This window comes from Octopus sinensis, unplaced genomic scaffold (genome assembly GCF_006345805.1).
Source record: "Octopus sinensis unplaced genomic scaffold, ASM634580v1 Contig12398, whole genome shotgun sequence".
NCBI lineage: Eukaryota > Metazoa > Mollusca > Cephalopoda > Octopoda > Octopodidae > Octopus > Octopus sinensis.
In genome coordinates, this window is record NW_021832596.1 from 12,251 (window position 1) to 24,500 (window position 12,250).

Below are 12,250 nucleotides of genomic sequence, written 5' to 3' on the forward strand. Positions count from 1 at the left end.
TGCTCACTATGATAAAAATGTTTTCTAGAAGCACTGCATGGGGATATATTATATACTAGCAGCGATACTTGGCATTACTCAAGATGAAAATGGCATAGTTTGTATATAATATATTACAGTTATGTTGAAACAGACGATATGGGAAAGTACAGCATTGACAACAAAACATTTGTGGAGTAAATGATGGCTAATTCGACTAAGCAACATGCTATGTGTCCATTTAGAGTATCTCATGAAAAATTGGAGTATGTCATGGAAAATTGCGGGCAGCGGTTATGTGATTTTTGAAGACACCAAAAAGCTGTCAGTGGATATACTCTCTTTTGCAGCAGTCGGTGCTGTGTCTAAAACGACCCATCATCTGAAATTACTGCCCTCTTTCAAGTTTCCTGTTGTGATGTTGGTTCATCTGGCACCTTGGACAGCAAGGGGGTCAAGTTTTTTCATGAAAACATCTACCCCACCACCTCATGTACATTTCACAGATCTTTTGCAAGATATTTAAATTACAAGTTATTGCAGTTCCTGTTCCTCACTCTAGATGGGTTGGGTGGCACTTGTGGAACAGTGACATCCAGTTGGGGGCTGGTATAACTCTTCATGCCAAAGAATAGTTATACCAGAAGTTCCCATAACTATATCACTACACACCTTTTCCATCTTCACTCCATAGAACATGTATACTCTTCTGGTCCTTCACTAGCCATCTTGATCCTTTATACATGAACGATGCGCATATAAATCCCCAAATCATGCAGTGTGTTTGACTCAGGGACTGCAGTTTCTTTTCGTCCAAAGAATATTTGTTATGGCTAACTGGCTGATAGCAGAGGGCTTGAAATTAATCAGTAAATGCTATTGCGACTGCAATAGAATTTACTGATTAATTTAGTGGGGTTTATGTCCCTACTGGTAACCTACCGACGCGCATTGAAACTTTATCAAAATTCGTTGGCATACACATTTTTTTAAAATCAAAAACCACTGTCCCTATTTACCCCGTCTTTTGGGGTGAATAGGGACAGTTATCCACAACACACTATTGGACCTATTCAACTAGCTGTAGGGTCAATACGGACAAATAAAAAAACTATGGGTAAAGAAAGTGATACGAAGTGAATAGAATATTGACTACATGTATTACAAGTAAACAGAGTGACATGAAAGGAACAGATTATTGGCAGAATTAAAAAGACTAGATGTATTACAGGTAAACAAAGTGACACAAAATGAACAGATTATTATTGGCAGAATAAACACGATTTAGGTTTCAACATATGAGATAAGGTAAGGCTATGGTTGTAAACCAGTCAATGAAACTTTGAAGATCAAACCAGCCCAATCTACACCAGGCATATTCCCTTTGAATCTTTTCACATCGACACCTCGACGATCCAGGTATCCTTTAACGATCAGTCGCAAATCATAGGAGTCCATCGGATAGCCGCAAGAGGCGCACAGCACGAGCCTTTGAGCAAGAATTTCCTCTTCACCTGAAAATAAAACAGCCTGTCCACCACGTTTCTTGATATTTTTCCCCAACTTGATGGAATTTTGAAGTCCTCTTCTGCTTTTCTGAGTGTCGTTCCGTTGGCGACCTCTAGTCGCTCAGGATCTATTTTGGCGTATTTTTCTTCCCAGGAACTGGTTTGTACTGTCGCGGCATGGTATTCCTATTCACCACTACAAAACACCAAAATAGGGGTGAAAGCAGAAATAGGCGGTGGTAAGGATAACAATGGGTTTTCCGGGAAATCAGTCACGTGCACTGTGTGTTTGGAAACCTGCTTCAAGAAACTGAGCGGGTCGGAACACCCTCGCTGGTACAACGTCTCCTGCAGAAAGAAAGTTCCGAAAGGCATATATATGTACCTACAAATAACTAGAAAGAAACGAGAACAATTTGAGTAATCTCAACTTTATTGTTCTAAAATATTTTTTCTCGGTTATTGTCCCTATTCACCCGGATTACGGTAGTTAGTGTAGTAGTTTTTGTAACTTAGGAGATATTCGAGAGAGAGAGAGAGAGAGAGAGAGAGAGAGAGAGAGAGAGAGAGAGAGAGCTACCATAAGAGGTAGCGGTCCCATGCGCTGATGTGCACAAATTTTCTTTTATATTCTTCATTTCTATAATTTATTCTTTACGTTTCATTTACAAGTTTTACTGTAAGAAATATTACCAGCAATTGTTTTTGAAGACAAGTATGCACTTTCTGTACGTATTAATCCAAGTGAACTTTGTTTAATCCACACGATTAACACGTGAACTAGGTATGTGAATACATAATAGATAGATCTTTGCAAACTAGGAAGCTGAGCACAAAGATATTGCGATCCGGGTACATCTTAAGGGGGCGAGCTGGCAGAAAACGTTAGCACGCTGGGTGAAATGCATAGCAGTATTTCGTCTGTCTTTACATTTTGAGTTCAAATCTCTCCGAGGTCGACTTTGCCTTTCATCCCTTCGGGGTCGATAAATTAAGTACCAGTTGCATACTGAAGTCGATCTAATCGACTGGCTCCATCCCGTTGCGCCTTGTGCCAAGAGTAGAAAAATCCGAGTACAACTTCCTTGAATTACTTAGATCGTCATTCTTTTCATTTCTAGTCTCATTGCTGTTGGAGTGATCTCCCTTTGTCTACATAATAATATGCGACTAATGGAAGACCGACTGTTTGTTTTCCTTTGAGTTTTATTTAAGTTCATCTCAAGGAAGTTGAAGCCGGTCGCTAACAGAACAAAAAGAATTTTGATTGAAAAGAATTTCCAGTATTAGTAAATATGTGGTTGAAAGCATATGTCGGTTAAACTCTCGATGAATCTCAGATGGAGAATCTTTGGAATGTCTTATAAATCTTTACTGTACAGCTCATAGATTAAATTTAGATAATCCATGTCACTTTCCTTCGTTCATTCCTAAAAAAAGAAACTTAGTATCTCTAGGTTTTTGTGTAAATTTGCAGGTACATAACCTAATGCACCTACGGTAATAGGTACAAACGGGAATTCATAGACAGAGTACAAGAGCTGTAAGTTCTGCTTTAGTACACCATAAATGTTAACTTTTCCCTGAACTTTTGATCTAAATTTACATCTGCTTGGTAACTTATCTCTACAGCAGGACATGACTTTTGTTCCCTGTCACACCAGGTCTATTATGTCTGCACCGAACTGCAGTTTCTATTGGAGCTTTCCACTAGTATTCTTTGTTTTTAAAGGCGTGAATACATACTGGTTCTGACATGCTTTGATGTATATGTCGGACAATCCTTCCTACAGGTAGCATTGTAAATAGTCTTTGCCACTATATCTTATCTCAAGGGTAGGTAATATTTCGTAGATGTTTTGGGGTAGCTGCTGCTGATATAGGTAAAATTTTCAACACTCGTATAGCAAAGCCAACATTTTCTATCGGGACACAGAAATTTGGTGGTATTTTCCACTCTTTTGTTAGCAGGTTCCTGGATAGCAAAGGCATCCCCTTCCAGGTGGAATGTAATGTATCAAATCACAGGTCCAAGAGAGGTCACTGTTAATGTCATTGCTGTTATCCTCTAGTTTTATGTACTCATGCATTGGTTTTGCTAGTATGATGCCTACTTCACCTCCAAGCTTCTGTTTAGATAGTCAGTCCAATCTTTGGGTTGCATGAGACAGTAATATTCTCAGAGTAGCTGCACAGTTTCACTCCAGCACTGAAGATTCTTTAACTTTTGAGTATGCATGGAGTGTATCCATTTCTTTCTTTACCATTCAGCAGATGTTGTCTGTGACATTCAAAGGCGGTTTGTACTGACCTTATCCATCTACCAACATTTTTTGTCCCACATAAATCCTATGAGTGTCACTGCTACTGAGGAAGTTAACAGTGATGGTCAGTACCTTTTTAGTTTAGATGTCCTGGTTGCAGATCTTGTAAAGTTTCCGGTTCAGTATCTCAAATGTTAGTATTAACACTATCACTGTATAGGCATGGTGAGATACGATCTTGCTAAATGCAGACAGCTCTGAAGCCTGCTGAAGTACTCTTTTGTTATTCCGTATACAATGTGTGCAACATTCTCATGGATTCCAAGATGCTTGCAGTTTTCATCGTTAGAGTTAGGGGAGATAGAATATACATGTTCACTGTTTGGCTGACATGAGGGCATGTATCTTCTATGTGTAAAGATCATATGATGTATATATTTACTGTTCATATTCAGAGGAAAACCTATCCTGGTTAAATCAACAGAATGAGTGGCTCCTCTTTGAAATGTCAGAGTGAAGAATATTGGTTATGCATGCAGGGAGTGAAGCCTCCATCCCTAATGTTTAAGATATTTTTTTGATTGGACAAAGTTTAGCTTTTCAGTAATGCGAAGTGTACATTTGGTGCCCTTAACCAAGTATCTATTGGCTTTGGTAATGTTCCATATTATCTGCTTACTCTTCCTTCTCTGTGTCATATTGGATAGGAATGTTGATATATATATATGTTTATATATATATATATATATATATAGATAGATAGATAGATAGATAGATATATATATATACAGCAATAACAAAATGGAGGGGATCAGGAGGTGGTATTCATCAACTTTTAGACATTATATTATGTCTATTTAATTATTTAAAAAAACAGTTATAACAATATACATACATGTATAACATATATTTTACATATATAATATATAAAATATAAAACTACCAGTAATTATTAAAATATGTAACGTAGAGCATAGAAAGTAGAATAGTATCTTAGCTGTTTCAGTGAAGTATTTGGTAGATAAGATTATGGTACTTGGTTGTCTCCGGTCTTCGTCAGAGACTTTAGAAATATAAATACATACGTATATACACACTTTTACATATACATAAATATACATAAATACTTATCTATACCTTTATATGTCTATGTATATGCAAAAAAGGGAATCAATTATTATTATTATTAGATATATTACATTACTGTTATTAGATAAAGTATAAACAGAGGAAAGAAAAATTATCAAAAGAGAAATAAAAGTGAAATTTAAATAATCAATATATCTTAAGATTATTGTAGTTATGTTGGAATGAAAAGGTACATAAATGAGGAATACATATATATATATATATATATACATATAAAGATGTATATATAGCCCTATTGAGGGCTAGAGGTAACGGTCCACAATATGTGGGTTAGAGTTTATATTAATACCTGTGATATTAGCTGAAATCCTGCAGGAAGATAGGAGTGGGTAATCTAATTGGTCATTTATTGTTTTGAAAGGCCATGACTTTGTTATGGTTGGTTAATGGATAACTGACAACATAAACAATAAATTAGGCAAAAATATATCACCAGTATATTGGATAGATATTATCCCTCAGTTGGTTGGATTCACAACCTCTTGGAAGAGAGTTAGAGGTTTCTTCTATCTTTTTATCTTTTACTTGTTTCAGTCATTTGACTGCGGCCATGCTGGAGCACCGCCTTTAGTCGAGCAAATCGACCCCGGGACTTATTCTTTGTAAGCCCAGTACTTATTCTATCGGTCTCTTTTGCCGAACCGCTAAGTGACGGGGACGTAAACATACCAGCATCGGTTGTCAAGCAATGCTAGGGGACAAACACACACACATACACACACACATATATATATATACATATATACGACAGGCTTCTGTCAGTTTCCGTCTACCAAATCCACTCACAAGGCATTGGTCGGCCCGGGGCTATAGCAGAAGACACTTGCCCAAGATGCCACGCAGTGGGACTGAACCCGGAGCCATGTGGTTGGCTAGCAAGCTACTTACCACACAGCCACTCCTGCATATATATATATATATGAGGCGGTATCAAAAGGTTCCTGGACTAGTTATCAACTCCTTAATGACCACTACCAACCAACAGCCATAATAATCTGAACAATATAATTGGGGCTGGGGTTTATGTGATTTTTGAACACACTGAAAAGCTGTCAGTAGATATACTCACCTTTGCAGCAGTCAGTGCTGTGTCTAACACGACCCATCACCTGAAATTTTGACACCTTTGGGTTTCTTGTCCTACATCACTCATAAAGTAAATTTGAAGAACTGTAGTTGTTCATTTGTGGGTAACAGGGAACCAATGAGGTTATAGACTTGCCTTTGAACTTTGACGTTGGCATAAATTCATGTTTAACTATCTTCATTCTGCTGTGGTGGCTCATTTTCTCATTTTCTCACTCATTCCATAAAAATCTATTTGAAGAGAGCCAAAATTGAAAGAAGAGAAAGCAAAAAAGACAGAGAGAAAGTGAAAGAGAGAGAGAGAGAGAGAGTGAGTGAGTGAAGGTGTGTGTCGTGAAGATTGATGTCTTTTAAGGTACACACACATATAGAACATGTGACATCATCGTATAAAATGTTTACGATAGTTGATTTATGGAAAAGATTACACTGTTAAATTTTTGAAATGCAAATATGCGAATGGAAATTAAGTTTAATTTGTAGTTGAAATAGTACTGAATCTTTTGATACCCTATACATCAAAATCAGTAACTTCGTTTTGGAATGCACAAGGAATATATATATATATAGGACAGACTTCTTTCAATCTGCAAGTATTATCTCACATAACAATGGAGACGTAATACTGAAATAGTATAAGAGATAGGACATTGCTCTAGGTTCGCATTAGGCAAGAAGTTGAAACTTTTTTCGCCTTTGACACTGCATAGACCCTAAGTAAGGCATGTGTAAAATTTGAATGAAATCGGTTGTGTAGTTCTCTAGTTTTAGGGATTCACACAGACAGACAGATAGACGCACATTCTTAATTTTATATATACAAGTTACTACCCCTTGTATCGCCAACATGTTTATTTATATTCGTGAGTGTCCATTTTCCGTGTTTTATTTTTTAGTATAAAATATTTAAAAATAGAGGAATCTTCCTAATTTTTTGCATACTTCATTTATTTTGGATATATTTCCCATTTTCATGATTTTTCTAGAAATTAAGCATCATTTTCTTGGAGAGGTGCACTTCTAAAGAAGCACTGAAAATTGTACACTTACCATTGCATAGACATGGTGGGTTCATATCTTAGGTGAATTGAGAGTGGTTTATTTATGTTGGGAGCACGGAATTTCGGGGAAAAAATTATAAGAAAAAGTGTCCTAAGTCAAAGAGAGTACACATGTCAAATTTGGTGAAATTTGGTTGAAAATTGTAGGAGTAGAAGTGGTTCACACAACACACAGACAGACAACTTGCCTTTTAATATATAAGATATGTGCATACATACAGGTATGTGTGCTTATGTGTTTATATATATTGGCAAAGTGGGGTAAGAATGGTCTGAGCAAAGTTCAGAGAGCTCTTACCTCTGCTGGTGACAAAAGGCCTCTCGCTCAGAGTAAAAGGCAGACTGTATGACGCATGTGTACGAACAGCCATGCTACATGGCAGTGAAACTTGGGCCGTGACTGCTGAGGATATGCGTAAGCTCACAAGAAATGAAGCCAGTATGCTCCAATGGATGTGTAATGTCTGTGTTCATACTCAACAGAGTGTAAGTACCTTGAGAGAAAAGTTGGACCTAAGAAGCATCAGTTGTGGTGTACAAGAAAGACGTTTGTGCTGGTATGGTCATGTAGCGAGAATGGATGAAGATAGTTGTGTGAAAAAGTTCCACACCCTAGCGGTCGAGGGAACCTGTGGAAGAGGTAGACCTAGGAAAACCTGGGACAAGGTGGTGAAGCACGACCTTCGAACTTTAGGTCTCACTGAGGAAATGACCAGAGACCAAGACCTTTGGAAGTATGCTGTGCGTGGGAAGACCTGGCAGGACAAGTGAGACCATAACCCATGGCCTCTACCTGGGACGTAGCCAGCCCACTTATGCATACCTTTCCTTCTTGTGACACAAACCCTACTTGTGAAGACCTGTTGAGGCAAGTGAAAATCAAAATCGAAATCGATCAACATCAATGGGAATTGTAGCTGTGATACCAGAGCCGATGGCATGTAAGAGAACCATCCAAACATGGCCGTTGCCAGCGCTGCCCTGACTGGTCTCCATGCTGGTGGCACATAAAAAGCACCATCCGATTGTGGCCGTTGCCAGCCTCATCTGGCCCCCGTGCCGTTGGCACATAAAAAGCACCATCCGATCGTAGCTGTTTGCCAGTCTCGTCTGGCACCTGTGCAGGTGGCACATAAAAAGCACCAACTACACTCATGGAGTGGTTGCCGTTAGGAAGGGCATCCAGCTGTAGAAACACTGCCAGATCAGACTGGGCCTGGCACAGCCTTCTGGCTTCCCAGACCCCAGTTGAACCGTCCAACCCATGCTAGCATGGAAAATGGACATTAAACGATGATGATGATGATGTTTCCTTCCATTTCATAATTGTCCATTGCTGCTTTTTTGATTCCCTTGTGATGAAGCCAACCACACTTGGCCTGTAGCCTATAAAACACATGGCTTTCCTCCTAAACCTGTCTTTCTTGCTGTGCTATCTGACACCCTCATATCATGACGTATGATGTCCAGCCCATAAGCTAAGAAATTCTCTCACTTTTTAATCATCTATCATTCTCTTCATTTATTTAACTCAGTGTTTCTCAAACTTTTCGCACCAAATTGCAACATCGCCCACCTCTCGACTGAAAAATGCTCCACCGCCCTCCTGTGTGAAATAACCCTGACACAACCCCAACAACACAAAATCCCCTCCTCCCCATATCATTTGACACACACACTATATCGTAGACTCGTTGCTCTGTTAGTGCCGTTTGTACTAAATATGCAGGATTAGTTTTGCCATAGTTTCAATAAAAGACTAACATTAACTCTATATTTTTCAGACAGATTAACTCATGGAAACTTGCCCTTTCTGTTACACTGATTTTCATTTTCTCCAAATGAACCATTGATTAGAACTACCAATGCAAAAATAATTAATGATTATATCATAAAGGAAAAGAGTACAACTTTTTAATGAGAACTATGTGTCTGGTGCGATGCAACTAGTGAAGTTACTTTTGGTTTCAAACTTGTCAGGTTTAGTCGCAAGTCTCCTCGTTGTTACATCCAGTTCAATTCTTTTATGGGGAAAGTAAATATCCAGCATGGTTAAAACCAGATTCAACCCTGTATGAGGTAGGGAAGGCAAGCAAAAGTAATTTCAGATGTTTCCACTGACTGGGGTAGGAATTCAATATACTCTGATGGTACCACAAACCTTCTTTGCCATTACAGTGATACTGTATTGTGGCATCATTGTCATTTTGTAATTCTATCAATTTCTACTGAATGTCATCCTCGCAATCGACTGTATCGACCTCAAATGGATTGCTATACCAATTTGGAATATTCATCACAATAACATCTTGAAATCATTCCCCCATGTTATTGTGCAATGATTGTAAATAGCTGCGATATGTAGCTAAATCCTCGTCAACTAATACATCTTTCAAAGAATCAAGTTGTGGAAATTGATGGAACTGACGCTTTGAAAGGTTAGTTTTATACAACATCAATTTCGAAATGAAGGAAGTGATAAATGATTTACAGTCAATGAGAGTTTTTCTGTTTCCTTGCAATAACTTATTCAAATCATTTAATTTTGTGAATATATCACAAAGAAAATAGATATCGCACCTTGCAGCCATCAATGAAGCAGATTGTGGAGTAGTTTCAAAGAAAGCTGTGATTATATGAAACAGTTCAACAAAGCATAAAACACAGTTTCCTTTTGACAGCCACCACACTTCGGTATAGTATAAGAGTTTAGAATGGTCCTCATCATTTCTTTGACAGAGTTGGTGGAAAATTCGATCAGACAAGGGACTGGACTTCAGTTTGTTCACAGTCTTGATAACTAACTTTGCACATCATTAAATCTACTATCCATATTTTTTGCCACTAAATGCTGCCGGTGTGCCAAGCAATGAACAGAGCTAGTATCTGGTGGGAAATTTCACGCTTTAGGAGAGATGAAAATCCTCTGTATTTTCCTATCATCGAAGGGGCTCTATCAAACGCACAGGCAAGAAGATTACTGAGTGGGATATTACATTCAAAAAGGAAGGACTTGAGAGTGTGAAAAATAGCTGCACCTCTTGAATCAAGTGACAATTTCCCTGCGAACAGCATTTCCTCACAATGTTGAAGGTCTTTGCTGAAATACCAAACATATACCATCATCAAACATTGATTGTCCACAACAGTTGACTCAGCCACTTGTATAGAAAATTCAGGACGCTGGAGAATATTAATGAGTTGGTGTTTGACATCATTGGCCATTTTATTGATGCTTCAAGAAATCGTGTTATTACTAAGTAGGATCTTCTTCATAATGTTATCAGGTTTCTCGTGTATAATGGTTGACAAAACCTCTTCAATAACTGGGTGAAGTAGTGTTTCTCCAATTGTATGAAACTTCCCAGACTTAGCAACAAGCAATTCAATGTTGTATGATGCAATCAAACCATCATTCTCCTGTTTACTAGTTTCCTGGAGTAGCATGTTCAATGTCAGTATTTACATTTTGAAAGAGGAACTCTGTTGCAAAAAGTATTTTTATGGCTTGTCCTTCTTGTCAGAATGCTTTGCATCAAAGTGATACTTCAAGTGTGAAGGTTTCATTGCTTTATTGGTCAATGTCTGATGGCAAAGCCCCCACCCCCACCATCTGATGCTGGTGTGTTTACATCCCCATAACTTAGCAGTTTGACCAAAGAAACCAATGGCATATGTACTAAACATACAAAGAATGAGTCCTGGGGTTGATTTGTTCCACTAAAGGCGGTGCTGCAGCATGGCCACAGTCAAATGACTGAAACGAATAAAAGAATATATATATCATCATTGTTTAACGTCATCATTGTTTTTGTGCTAGCATGGATAGGATGGTTTCAGAAGAGCCAGCCAGGCAGAAGTCTGCACCAGACTCCTACGACTGTTTTGGCAGGATTTTTACAGCTGCATGCCCTTCTGAACACCAACCACTTTACAGTGTGGACTGGGTGCTTTTAAGTGGCACCTGCACTGACAGGTGTCTTGCTGTAGAGGAAGTTCAAGGTTACCTGGCTGGAGAGAGAAAGATCAGGAATGAAGACAGTAGCAGGTGAGCTACCGCAAAGGAAATATATGGTTACCTGAAGGAAGTGCAGAAGGAGAGAGAGGGAGTGAGAGACAGTAGGTTAGAGATGGTGGCAAAATTCCAGGCATACTAACAAGGAACAGGGATCAGTATATAAATGGGATGGTTGAGTAAAGGAAGAGGGAGATATAGATGGTGGCAAGTGCCAGGGCATAATCTTGGAGTTCAAATGCCATAATATAAGTAACAAGATATTGCAAAGGAATTGTGATCAAGGAGTACAAGCAAGTGGTGAAAAACCTGGGTATATATAGAGTTAGTGTGGGGGGCTACTGGATAGCAATGATACAGAGGAACAAAACCATGAGGACAGGATAGGAAAGTGAGAGCTAGGCATAGTGTGTGAAGGAGGAAATATGAGAAAGAGATGTGGAGATGTAGATTTGTTTGGTGTGGGAGGGTGAGTGAAAAGATTTCTTTTTATGTGAGGGTGGGACACAGGTCAGGGGCTAGCAGATAACAATAGTACAGTTAGACAGACTGTGTGCATAGAACATGCAGGTCGGAGACAAGCGGAGAGCAATAATACAGAGGTACAGGGCCAAGAGGACAGGATTGGGAAGTGGGAGGTAAGTATAGTGCATGAAATGGAAATGTGAGGAAGAGAAGAGATGTAGAGATGTAGTTTGGTTTGTTGTGATAGAGTGTATGAAAAGTTTTCTTGTTAAGTGTGCGTGAGACACAACACTTCTAGAACTCAGTTTCACTGATGTGGGCAGGTCTTCTCAAGAACTTCATATCGCCAGACATTTTGATCCATTGTCATTGCCTCTGTGAGGCCCAACTTCCGAGATCAGTCCATACCACTTCGTCCCACATGTTCCTGGGTCTCCCTCTTCTGCGGGTGCCATCCACTTTCAGTAATTGGCACCTCTTTATGCTGCTGTCTTCATTCATATGCATCACATGTCCAAACCAACGTAGTCTTCTCTCTTGCATGCTGTATTTGATTCCTCTTATGCCCAACTTTTCTCTCAATACATTTGGACTTTGCCATACATGTGCACTGATGTTGCACATCCAACAGAGTGTATTACATTTCATTTCTCTCCAATCTACACATGTCTTCTGCATCCAGAGCCCATGCCTCACTACCATGGAGTATAGCCGTTCACACAC